The 14,535-nt window shown below is 33.1% G+C and overlaps 1 protein-coding gene across 6 annotated transcripts in view; it reads right to left on the minus strand.

The window, feature by feature from the left end:
• Nucleotides 1–14,535, minus strand: part of ADK (adenosine kinase) — a 516,864-nt gene that overhangs the window by 168,089 nt on the left and 334,240 nt on the right. The window lies entirely within an intron of this gene.

Consider the following 14,535-nt stretch of genomic DNA (forward strand, 5'->3'; position numbering starts at 1 on the left):
CAGGAGTCTATTAGATGGCATGGGGACAGATGATGGGTAATGATGTTTTCCTTGAAAGAAAGGAATAACAAGCCTGTACAAAAATTTAAAGGAAAGTTAATCTGGACAACAACAGTTAAGACAAACAGAAAATCGTAAAGGAGAGAACAAGAGGAAGGCAAATGAGGTCAGCAGAAGTGATGACAGAGAAATCCAACAAGGAAAATTTCAAGAAGATACTTTAAGGTAGCCAAAGCTATCAGTGGGTAGAGAAAGAAAGTATGAGCAAAAGTCACTGGATTTGATGATTAAGTGCTTATGGTGTAAAGGTTAAAAAAAAAAAGCTATTAAAGAAAGAATGATAAGAAAGCAGGGGTTAAGGCTATAAATTATTTTGGAAGGTTTATCAATGAAAAATAATAGATTCATCTGAAACACAGGCAAAATAGGTAAGCAAAATTAATGTCCCCCAGGACAGCTTATATTTGATGGTACTTAGATTCAAATGACCAGAGATAATATCCCTAGTTTGAATAGGTAATAGAAAAGAAAAGAGGAGAAAGACATTTTAGTGGGGGGAAGAAGACTGGAAGAGTTGCTCTTAAGAATAGGGAAAGTTTGAGCATTTTTGCTCTTCAACAAGAAGGATCTATGGGAGAAACAGAAGGATGAAGAAGCAAGATAGGGAGGATGATTAAAAGGAACAAGAAACCAGAGGAAGTAAGGGCAATGGGAACAAGAAGGAAAGAAGAGCTAGCTTGTAAATGGAAGAAATAACCTTGAAAATGTAACGGAAACTTCTTTTAAAATTACAAAAAGGCTACTGAAATACTCAACTACAACTGAAGGACTAAGCATTTCCATCATGCAAACTTACAAAAAGGCTACTGAAATACTCAACTACAACTGAAGGACTAACCATTTCCATCATGCAAACTTTAAATACTTTAAAACGAAAAAAACACTTTTCTATTAATTAAAAATTAGAATTTTAAAAGAATATTAAAAAATTAATTTTGAGGCAGGAGTCATGTATACTTGAATTTGAAGGGTTTATTGCCCTGATAAACTCAGAGGTATTGAGAGAATTTTATAGTATAATTGTCTGTTATTAAAGTATTGCTAATGAAATTCTAATAAAAATGTTTCCCTATTATAACATATTTTTATATTATTTAAAAATCCCATTTCATTAATTCTTTACCAATATTCAACTATTCTAAAAGATAACAAATCTTAGTCTTAGGTAACATTGTTTTTTGAATGTTTTCACTTTACTTTTTTAACCAACCACCATGTCACTTGCAATCTATGAACATCCAAGCTGTTTCCTTTGCTATTTTTGTCACTTGGAGAATTAAAATGAACAGTTTATATAGCATCTTGTCTCCATAGTAATATGTATGTACTTGCTTTTTAGTCTTTCATTTAATGAGGAATGTTTAAAGCTAACCCCCCTCCCATTTCTCCCCAAACTGTTCCAGCATGAAATAAAAACCTCCCAGAGCTAGCATTCTGCCAGCTGTGGATTAACCACAGACAGCCATAGAATGGTCTACACAAATAGTAACCTGGTCAAATAATTAGGCTTCTCACCAACTTCAGACTGAAAATTTGATCTGTGCTAAAATACATCTGATTGTAATTTAAGGTACTGAACAGTATGTCTCTGGAGTCTAAATTTGGCCTCATTCCAAAAGTGTGTATGTTGTATGTGTGTTTTACTTTAAAATGCAACACAAGATTATTGTGATGTGGACAATATAACTTACATTTTGTTAATTTTATAAAGAATATACAAAAAACTATCAGTTTGTAAGTGAGGAAAATTCACAATTTAAATTAATTCCATTTTTGAATAGTCTCTTGTTTTACTTTAAGTAAATATTTAGTATTTAAACAATTTAGGATTTGTGTTCTGTTATAGTGCAAAGACTTAAAACTGATGCCAACCATAATTTTTCTTCCTTGATTTATATCCTTTGCTAGGCCATATGTTCTAGACTGTATTATCACCAAATATAAAAACAGTGCCATTATAAAAAAATTTTTTTCAGGTGTCAGATTTGTAATAAAAACAGGCCAATAGTTTATATGGCTAGAGTTTAGAAAAATACTCTGTATAATCAATAAAATCTTATGATTTTTCTAATTAGGCATTTCAGTTTATACAAGTTAATCCTATTACTCTTTGTCCCTATGAGCAACCAAAAGCAAAGCAGATTATAACATTTAAGAAATCTGATAATATTAATCAGTATTGAGAGTGAAGCAAGACGATTTTATCCATTAAAATGGAAAAGAAAACAGAACAAACAGGCAGGAGTGAGAGGGATGGCAAAAGACAAAGGTGGAGCCAAAGAATCATTTTAGCATAGCCAAACTTAATGCTTAGAAATCTCAAATACGTGTGACTGAACAGTGTGGGTCCACTAACGCGTGGATTTTTTTGATAAATACAGTATAGTCCTATAAATGTAGTTTCTCTTCCTTATAATTTTCTTTTTTTTTAAGTTTATTTATTTATTTTGAGAGAGAGAGAGAGAGAGAGAGAGAGAGAGCCAGCAGAGGAGGGGGAGAGACAGAGGGAGAGAGGGGGAATCCAAAGCAGGCTCCATGCTGTCAACACAGAGCCTGAATTGGGGCTCAAACTCACAAATCGTGACATCATGACCCGAACCAAAGTCAAGAGTCAGATGTTCTGAGCCCCCCAAGTGCCCAGTATAATTTTCTTAATGCATTTTCTTTTCTTAGCTTACTTTATTGTAATATATATTAATAGACTGTTTATGTTATAAGTAAGGCTTTTAGTCAACAGTAGTTAACTACTATTAGTTCTTAAGTTTTAGGTGAGTCAAAATCATACACAAATTTTTGACTGTATCGGGGGTTGACACCCCCCAGCTCCTGCGTTCTTCAAGAATCATTTGTACATAAATTTGTCATCCAACTACTCTAAGAATTTCTCTGTGTAGTTTACTACAAAAGAGAGCGTAAGAAATTAAGCTGTTTTATATACTATAAGATAAGGAAAGGAATTGCTCTTCTTGCTCTTTGCCAGTACATACCTTAATTCAGGACAATCATTTGGGGCTCTTTTTAATTGTCCTTACCTAAGTGCACAAATTTATTTTTATTATTTCCATTAACAATTACCTGAGGAATAGATGTGTGTGTGTGTGTGTGTGTGTGTGTGTGTGCACGTATGCATGTACATTGTAAAATTTAAGGATGTGTAACTCTTGGAAATACAAAAATATTGATTAAAAATGGACTAAAGTTACACAGAGTAACCATGCCTTATAATTATCAATTGTGAATACAGGGAGAAAAAAAGACCCTTTGTTTAGAAAAATACTCTAATTAGAATAGAACAGGGCAGAAATAGATCATATTATTTTGAAACACTCAAAACAATCTATTCAAACCTATCTACATATATATATGCATAAAATTTCAAACACAGTAGTAGTAGTAGTAGTAGATGTAGGTCAGAGTTTGATCTATAAATAATGAGTAAACACTGGATTTTGACTAAAGGTTAAAAACGTGTAATTTAGTTTCCTTTCTTGCAAATACAGAACTATATAAATTCTAGTTTGATCAAAGAGTTTTCTTTTACTTTCTTAAAAAACATAGACAATCTACAATAAAACAGAAGTAAATATCAAACTTCTGGAGTGGGAACGACTGACTTTTGAGCCTAAAAAGAGAAGATTATCTAAAGATTTGCTAGAGAAAAATTAAGACTTTCAGTTGATTCTCTTCCAATCCTTGGAGGGGTTAAAAAAAAAATCACACAAAAGACCAGGAAAAATGTCTAGAGTAAGTATGACAAAGAGTTAATATCTTTAGTCCATAAAGAAGTTTAAAAATAGATTAAAAATTAAACAAACATTAGGACACCAATAAATATGAGCCAAGAACATCAAAAAGCATTCCATTAAAATAAATATGCTAGTAAATAAATACATAGACAAGTATTCCTCGCTAGCAATTAAAGAAATAACATGGTGAAAAAAGGTTCTTCAATGATGAAGAAAGGTTGGTGAAATTAATATACTAATACTGCTGGTGGAAGGACAACTGACACTGTTTTTCAGAAAATAATTTGAATACACATGAGGAACCATAAACAAATTCATACTTTTTGACCCAATAATTTTATTTATGAGAGTCTACATTATGGAAACAATCCAAAATATGGGAAAATACACATTTATGAACGTATCAGCATACTATTTATTTTACTGAAAACCTGGAAATAATGTAAATGCTTAATGATAAGAGGAACAAATAGCCAAGAAAGAATTGGCATATATACCTATGTTAAACCTGGCTGTTGATCATTTAGAATGTGGCTAGTTCAGAAAAAAATGTGGCTAGTAAAATTGGAGACCTGAATTTCAAATTTTATTCAATTTTAATTTAAATGTAAGAAGCCACATGTAGCTAATGAGCATATGCAATGTGGCTAGTCCAACTGTGGAAATTAAATTTTAATTTAATATATTGAAGTTTAGAAATAGAAGCAGTGGAAAATATTTTTCTGCTAAGCAATTTTATTGTTTTGGTAGGGCTACATTTCATTTTGATTATTGACAATTTAGTGACTGAATTGATTGCTGTAAATTTAAGATAGACAACAATTTCAAAGGCTTAGCATGAACAAAAGAATGTCAAAAATATAATAATTTTATATAATTGCATGTTGAAATGAAAGATATTTTAGATATGTTAAGTTAAATAAAATACATTATTAATGTTATTTTTACCTGTTTCTTTCTACATTTTCGATTTGCTCCTAGAAAATTTTCAACTATATGTGACTTGTTCTATTTCCATTGGACAATGCTCCTCCAGAGAATAATATGAAAAAATTTTTAAATTATGATTATGAAAACTAAGTAGAAAAGTGGAAAATGTTTACATCAGATAAATGTTAAATGAAACATAAGACATACAAATAGTGTGTACAAAATATGGTTATAAACTACACTAAATCAAAAGGACAAAACTAGAAGAGAATACACCCACAGTAAAAATGGTTAAATGTGAGCAGAAAAAATTATGGATAATTTTAATACTTTTTTATTTTTCAAATTTTGGTGATGCTGTTCAATTCTCTTCTGATAAAAACTACTTAAAATACAAAATATTTTGTCATTTGAAGTAAATTGCTACACAAACAAGAGTTGTTTATAGATGGTGAGAAGCTTAATTCAGTAAATAAGAATGAGTGCAGATAAATAGCTAGAAGTAAGTCCATTTTATTTCTTCAAGTAGATGGCTGGAAAAAGGAAAAAAAAACTAAATATGAGATTAGTGACTTTGGTAAATATAAATCACCATTCATAACAGCAAAAGAGAAAGTAAGAAGGATGTGTGGTAACAGAAAAATATTTAGACAACCAAAAGAGTGCCCCCAACCTAGACTACCAATGATAAGAGAGGGCTCAGAGTCCAGATGCTGTTTCTCAAGACATATAACTGTTGTCTGTTCTAAAGAACATATTTAGTCTGTTTTCCATAGCAGGATGGAGGTGCCATAGTAACACTTGTCAGAGAATGAGGTTGAAAGAATGAATAAATGAGAAGTAAAAAAAAAAAAAAAAGTGTACACACACACACACACACACACACACACACACACACCCCAACCACATAGTATGTTTTCTCCTTCTTCAAAGGATCTACATGTTTTATCAATCTCCCAGAGTGTAAAATGTATCTCCTTATAGGGGTGGGAAGATCAAATATGAATTATGACAAAGCACAGTTCCTATGTGCTTTTAAGGAAAATGTTGACTTTGACAACCATTAAGACAATGTGTAAATTGTTTACAATTACAGAGTTATGATGTATACTACTTCCTACCAATGACAGCAGTGGAATCAGTAAAAGAAAAAGCCAGAACAAATACACTAGCAAATACTTGTTAGCACTGACAATGTAATGCTTCAAAGGAACAAAATAATTTACCTAGGTCTTCCTGCCTATGTGGTTCCTTTTGGAAGCATCAATGAGATCACTCATTCCACATATATTTTAATCTTTTTAGGGATTAGAATACCTGCAATCTTAACTATTCCATGAGCCTAGAAGTTAGCTTTTCTTCTATCTGAAATAATCCCCTGAAAAAGCATGTAATAGGAGGCAGCAAGACATAGTGGAAAGAAGATAGGTTTTAGGGGGACATACATAGGATATTAATCACAGCTTTGCTGAAAGTGAAAGGCAGTGTTAGGCATCCTGCAAGTCCATTTCTAGGGGAAAAGATAAGGAAAATGTGGTAAATGCACGCTATTATATAGAGATTAAAAGCAATAAACTAGAAATATATACATCAGATTGAACAAGCTATATAGTTCATACTTTTATATATTGTGTATATTGTAAACATGCATCTAAAAAATGATACATTTTCAAGGATATAAAGTTCATATCAAACACGTTAGAGATCCCATGGTGAGAAGAGGAATGGGATTAGGGATAAGGAATAATATGAAAAATAAAATAATAAGAGAGGAGACATGTCTAAGCCAAATGAAAATAATCTGACAGGATCCACTCAATTCTCAGCACGAGCGAGTTTAAACAAACCAGTATACTAACTCTACACTCAACATGGGGCTTGAACTCACGATCCTGAGATCAACAAGAGTTGTGTGCTCTACAGGCTAGGCTGGCCAGACACCCCAACAGTATACTTATTTTTAACAGTTTTGTCCATCAGACTATTATTTAACTGTGATTTGGGGTTATCTAACTTCCTGAGGCCTCACTGTTCTCATCTGAAAAATGGGAATAGTAACACCTATCAAGGTCGTTGTAAGAATTAAATGAATGTTTAATACAATGTTCGGCATGTTGTATGTGTTTCACATATATTTCCATTTTATTATTATTATTTCTGTAGTACTATGAAGAACATTAGAAAGTTTTATTTTGTTTTTGCACAAATGGTGAATTCTACCTTATAGCTGTTAGTTACAATGCTAAACAAGAAGTATGCTCTTAAACATCCTTATACAGTTTGGTATTTCCTTTGAAATACAAATACATAAAACAAAATCCATCACTGCCTTTCCAAAAGCTCTGTCTGCCTCCTCTCTTTCCTTGATTTAATCATCCTATATCCTGCTGACAGACTAATCACCCTAATCACTCTTCTTTTCCTAGCAAATTAAATCCAAATGCCTCACACCCCAGCATTCAAAACTCTCCACAAAATACTCCAACTTACACAGTAAACCAGCTGTAACCTCTATTACTCCACAACATATGTCCTTGCTTCAATCATACAGAATGATTTCCTTCTCCTGAAATAAGTCTTCTGAATCTTTATGTTGTTCCCTCTATCTGAAATATCCACTACCTCTACCTGTTTGAATTTTACTCCTTCATCAAGGTCTGTGTAAATCTAAATTTCATCCCAAAGTCTTTGTTCAACAACAGATGTAGTCATTCCTCTTTGAACGTCCATAATATGTAATATTATGAAATAAATAACTAAGACAATTTTATTTTGTTTATCTTTAAACAACTTACATTTGCCTAGCCTCCCTTGCCCGACTGTAACCTTAAGTGCAAGTATACTTTAAAATATTGGCTCCAGTACAAAGCAGTGTGTATGGTGTACAAATAATTTAAAAATATGTGATTAAATTTTTACTGAGACTCTACCTAGATTCCCATGTAACTGAGATGCTATTTTGAAAAAAAGAAAAGGAAAAAGGACAGCTGCATTTTCATATCCTAAGAGAAGATTATATTCATTTTAGAGTTGGACAACTCTCTAGTTCAGAGGATCTGAAACTTCCTCAGCTCCCAGCACCCTTAAGTTATAAGTGATTTTTTTTTCCCTATGGTGCTCTAAGACATGCCTAACAGTTCTAGTTTCTATTTTTATTTATTTTGGTTTTTTGTTTTTTTTTTTTTAAACAGGTCCAAATAACCTAATAAGTACTGAGAAGAAACAACTTAATAGCTGGCTTGAGAAAATCATACATATAAATTTAAAAAATACTTTTTACGCATTGCACAACTCTTTAAGCCTTGGATTTGAATTGAATAGTGTAATCCTCATTTCCTGTTCTGCACTGATTTTCAGGAGGTACTTGCTGTTTTTTAATCATGGTAACCAATCCCAAAGATAGGATATCATCCCAAAGGAATGTATCGCTATCTAATGTTGAAACTGTGCATTACTCTGAGATAAATATAGTACAGAACTCTTGTGAATTTGCTGCAGTACCCTAGGGTCTCTCAGTGTACAGCTTGGGAACTATGGCTCTAGTTGAAGAAAATAATGTGATAAACATTTTTACTTGAACGAGCTAAAGTCCTTCTTGGGTATGATTCAGAGTATTTAGAAAATGGAAATAATTTACTATGCATGAGACAATAGAAGTAAATCTGAGTACAGGTGGCATTCTGGGGAGCAGAGCTAAGAGGATTTTACGGAGATGGCCCCTGACTAGATGATGGCAGCGGGATATCCTGAAAGTACAACACAGCCAATGAAAACTTGCCTGTGGCTGGGATGCCCCAATAACTTTGGTAATGGTGATACCTAGTCATCAATTTTCATTTGTTTTCTATCCTATGTAATGTTATAATCCCTCTGTCCTAACCTAACCCTTCTATAAAAATTAGCTCTTCACCTTCCAAATATGTGTAAATAATTTTTCATTTTTATGCTCAATAAAGTGTAAATTTAAGAATTATTATTATCTTTGTCCCCAAATCCAATGTTTAATGCCCTATCAATTTTTAACTCTTTAGTAACTCTTCCAACTATGCCATCTTTCTCATTAATACAACATTAGTATGAATTTCCCATTAATATGCCCTCATTACTTTGTAAACACTACTGGAACAGTTTCCTTTCTTTGCTCCAAGACCTTAAATGGCTCATTTCCTAACAAGACATTTAAGCTCTTGACATGGCATTAAAAATCCTCTAAAGTAATCTATCTTTCCTACATTACCTCTGATGATTAATATAGAGGTATTACCTATATTATGGATATATAATATCTGACCACATAGGTCTTCCAGCTAGCCTAAGTAGAAATCCTATACTTTCCTATATACTTTCATTTGCTGGTGATATTTATTCACTCACTAGAATCTGTTCTTTACCTTCCACTTGGTCAACAAAAGCAAGGTTTGTAAGTGTTTTCTGTTGAAGGCCCAAAAGAAAATATTTTAGGTTTGTGGGTCGGATGATTTCTATTGCAACTGTTAAACTCTGCTGTTGTAGCACGAATGCAGTTATAGACAATACATAAAAGAATGAGCATGGCTGTGTTTGAATAAAACTTTATTCACAAGAATAGGCAGTGGGCAAAATCCAGCCCAAGAGACATACTTTGCTTACTCCTGAACTAAAGGAAAAAAAAGAAATATACACTACTAAGTGGAAATGAAAACAACTACTCAGATAAAAAGAATGTTGAAGAGAACATTGACAGGAAATCCAATGTAGGGCAGTAATGAGAGTTAGCTTCCTCTTAATAATAAAGAGCATGAAGAAATTGAAGGTGTATTTAGAGAGAGAATAAAACTATAATTACATTTCCTAACGTCCTATCTTGAAATGAGAACATCTATTTTCTAGCTAGCACCAAGACAACACAATTCACTTACATTTGACTATCACATCCAATTTCCATAGGATACTGTTTTATCTTATTTTAGTTGTTGTTGCTCCCCATCCCTACCCCTCAATCCCCCTCAGTGCTTCTCCCTAGTAGAGGAAGTGGTGGAATGTGTTAATCAAGCTAACAAATGTTTGCAATGACAAGTTTTGAATTTTTAAAAACAAATGATAATTGGGGTGCCTGGCTGGCTCAGGTAGTAGAGCAAGTGACTCTTGATCTTGGGGTTGTGAGTTTAAGTCCCACAATGAGCACAGAGGTTGCTTTTAAAAAAATCATAATCATGATAGAAGTTTGAGGTTTACAAACCAGGCAACTGTAGACTACAATTAAAATATATGGTGGCTTCTTTGATTGTCAAGGTATTACAGAGAGAAGTGCTCTTCTAATTCAAACTTTGGCCTACTTTTTGGCAAATTACTGAAATAAACACTGCTATTCCCACATTTTAAAAAAGCGAGTGGCACAAATGAGCTATGTTTTTTTTGTCTTTATTTTTACGTAGAAGTAAAAACTGGAGTAGTATGTCCCCTTAAAATACAAAAAATAGTAACAGATAATAGAGTAGCATGTGATAGTTAAAGAAGCAACTGGACTAGAAATTCTGGTCTAAGTTTTAGACAGGCTACTTTCAAACATTTGATAAATATATTTAATCTTGATGAGCTTTGGTTTTTTCATTTACAAAAAATAGACAAAAGATTGGGTGGATAATATTCAGAGGCCCTCCATCTCAAAAATAATAGAATTCAGGGATGCCTGGCTGTCTCAGTTGATAGAATATATAACTATTTATTGATCTTGGGGTTGTGAGTTTGAGCCCCACATTGGGTAAAGAGCTTACTTGAAAAAATAAATGAAGGAGGCATTAACAAAAGTAGAACACAGGTTTAAAATTAACTGTTAATTGAGGTGAAATTCATAGAACATAAAATTAACCATTTTAAAGTGAAGAATACAGTGTAATTTAGTACATTAAGAATGTTGTACAACCATCACCTCTAGTTTCAAAACATTTTCATCACGCCAAAAAAGAAACCCTCTACTCATTAAAAATTTGCTCCTAGCCATTGGCAACACTAATCTGTTTTTTGTTTCTATGAATTTACCTATTATGGGTATTTCAAATAAACGGAATCATGCATTATATGATCTTTTATGTCTGGCTTCTTTCACTTAGCATAAAACTTCTCAAGTTCATTCATGTTGTAGTATGTTGTATATTTATTCCTTTTTATGGCTGAGAAATATTCCATTCCAAACACATCTCACAATGTGTTTATCCATCTATCTGGTTAGGGATATTTAGCTTATTTCCATAATTCATTTTTTTCATAATATTATTATTTTTTTTTTAATTTTTTTTAACGTTTATTTATTTTTGAGACAGAGAGAGACAGAGCATGAATGGGGGAGGGTCAGAGAGAGGGAGACACAGAATCTGAAACAGGCTCCAGGCTCTGAGCTGTCAGCACAGAGCCCGACGCGGGGCTCGAACTCACAGACCGCGAGATCATGACCTTAGCTGAAGTCGGCTGCTTAATTGACTGAGCCACCCAGGCGCCCCCATAATATTTTTAGAAGCAATAAATAATACACATGTACATGTCAAAAGTGCACTTTAAACACAGGCAAGAGCTAAAGAGTTACCTTGAGTTATCTTGCACTCAAGAGTTATCTTGAGACACTAGCTATGAAAACCGTATGACACTGAAAGTTTGCATGTTAAATGAAATATTATTTTTCAGACCATATATTACTTAGACATTGTCTTCTGGCTATTAGTAAGTTATACGATTTGATATAATTTTTAAGATAAGAATGACTAACATGTATTTTTATTACTGATATTAGGACAGTGGTTCTAAAAGTGTAACTCCTGAATCAGCAGCTATAGTATCACTGGTAACTTGGTAAAAATGAAAAATTTAGGTCCCACCCCAGACCTAATGAATCAGAAACTGTGGGTGAGACATAGCAATTTGTTTTCACAAGCCCTCCAGGTGATTTTGACATATGTTAGAAGTATGAAAACCACTGGTCTATAATAATGAAAGATCCATTCATTATCCTTAAGACCCTATCCAGCATAGAGAAACTAAAAATCTTCATGAAGATGGCAAAAAAGAGACCCACTACAAAATATAAAAACTGTCTGTAGTGAAGGAAAAACAGACTGTGACTTTTTGTTCCAAGAAGTAGCTCTAACATTATCTAGATAAAAAATTAGAATTAATTCTAGATACGTCTCCTGTAGCAAGGGAAGCAAAAACAAAAATAAACTACTGGGGACAACATAAAAATAAAAAACTTCTGCACAGCAATGAAAATAATTAATAAAACTAAAAGGCAGCCTACTTAATAGGAGAAGATATTTGCAAGTGCCGTATCTAATAAAAGGTTAGAATCTAAAATATATAAAGAACTGATACAACTCAACACCAAAAAAACAAATGATGCCATTAAAAAATAGGCAGAAGATATGAACAGACATTTCTCCAAAGAAGACATACAGATGGCCAAGAGACACATGAAAAGATGCTCAACATCACTCATCATCAGGAAAATACAAATCAAAACCACAGTGAGATATCACCTCACACCTGTCAGCATAGCTAAAATCAAAAAGACAAGAAACAACAAGTGTTGACAAGGATGTGGAGAAAAGGGAACCCTCATGCACTCTTGGTGGGAATGCAAACTTGTGTGGCCACTGTGGAAAAGAGTATGGGGGTCCCTCAAAAAATTAAAAATAGAACTACTGTATGATCCAATAATCACAGTACTGGGTATTTGCCCCCCAAATATGAAAAAACTAATTCAAAATGATACATGCACTCTTATGTTTATACCAGCATTATTTAAAATAGGCAAATTATGGAAGCAGCCCAAGTGTCTATTGATAGATGAATGGATAAAGAAGATGTGGTACATATACACAATGGAATATTATTCAGCCATTAAAAAGACTGAAATCTTGCCATTTGCAACAACATGGATGGACGTAAAGAGTATAATGCTAAGCAAAAGAAGTCAGTCGGACAAAGACAAATACCATTTTACTCATGTGGAATTTCAGAAACAAAACAAACAAACAATGGGGAAAAAAAAGAGACAACCCCCTCCCCCCCCAAAAAAAACAAACCTCAGACTCTTAATTATAGAGAACAAACAGATGGTCACCAGAGGGGAGGAGGTAGGAAATGGGTGAAACAGGTGAAGGGGATTAGGAGTACAGTTATCTTGATGAGCATTGAGTAATATATAGAATTCTGGGATCACTGTATTGTACACCTTGAAACTAATATAACACTCTATGTTAACTATACTGTAATTAAAGTACAAATTTAAAAAATTTTTAAAAAATAGGATTAGTTTGCCTGTAACTATGACATTGGCCTGAACACAGCCATTCTGCTATTATTTGGTTCATATATGGGCATCCAAGTTATCTCCCATGAAACAAGGGTTCTGCAGTTAAAATATTTAAAATTGAACCTCAGGGGGCGCCTGGGTCACTTAGTCTGTTAAGCGACTGACTCTTAATCTCAGCACAGGTTTTGATCTCACAGTCGTGAGATCAAATCCTGTGTTGGGCTTTGCACTGGGCATGAAGCCTACTTAAAAACAAACAAACAAACAAATAAAATTAAAAAACAAAAAACAAAAAACCTCAGAGCGGTTGCTCTACTTGTCCAAGGTCACGCAACTAATGATTTGAGGAGGCACTAGAATTCCAATCTACTGTCTCATATATCTGCTTACTTGTTTATATACACCCCTGCCATGTTCCATAAATAATAAGACAACTTAAAAAAACAAAAAACTACCAGGGAGAATATAACTCAGATTAGGTTAATTTAGGGGATAAAATGAAATACATAGCACAGGGGTCTTGGATTAACTCTGAATCTGGTTCTAAGTTTCTTGACTGTCAAAGCAAAAAGTAAAACATCCAGTTACCTGACTTTCATTCTTGAAGAGAAAGTAACACTTTTGTATGAGGAACATTTGGTTCTAAAACATACTTCTCATATTATGCTTGACATATTGAACACTGATTGATACAGAAGATTATGTTATCTCTAACAACTTCTCATTAGCAAGTTCAGTCTTTATTGTGCCATTCTTCAGTGAAAGACTATGGCCCTGATATCAAAACAACTCAGTGAAAGCAATGCAAGTGGGAGTAAAAAGCCAAGTAAATAGTTCTCTGATATCCAAACATAAAACTTGGGAGTTTTTAGAGAAAAGGATAGACTATCTGTTCCTCAAATAATCCTCTATCATTATCAATTCTCTAAAACAGGATGAGAAAATATTTACAGAGAGTACAATTTGAGGTTGTACTCTCTAAGAGTTTTCTTATTTGGTACATGTTCCATAATACCATGCCACCCACTCTATTACATGAAGAATAATCAATTTATTTGTCATGGAAATCTGCTCAGTGGTAAAATCTTTATGATTTACTATAAGAAATTACATCACTACTCTATAACACAATTTGCTCAAATAGCACTTGCTCAAAGAGATCTTCACCAACAATTCTAGGTAGTACTACAGTGTACTCAAGTACTCAGTGTACTTGTCATTTTGATTTGGCTTTATTTATTTTTAAACATAGCATTCATCACTACCTAATACTATATTATACATTCACATATTTATTTTATTTATTCTCTGTACTATTGGAATTTAATATCTAGCAGGGCAAGAACATCTGTTTTATTCATTATTGCATCCCCAGAGCAAAGTCTGGCATGTAGTTAGAAAAAAATTTTAAATATTTTTTGAATGAATGAATTTACTTAGACTGGACAGAGGAGCAGAAAAAGAGATGGTATAATGTTAAAACACATTAATAAAAATACCAGGTAGCTGAAGCAA

The sequence above is a fragment of the Panthera onca genome, chromosome D2, assembly GCF_046562875.1.
Source record: "Panthera onca isolate mPanOnc1 chromosome D2, mPanOnc1 haplotype 2, whole genome shotgun sequence".
In the NCBI taxonomy this organism is placed as follows: Eukaryota; Metazoa; Chordata; class Mammalia; order Carnivora; family Felidae; genus Panthera; species Panthera onca.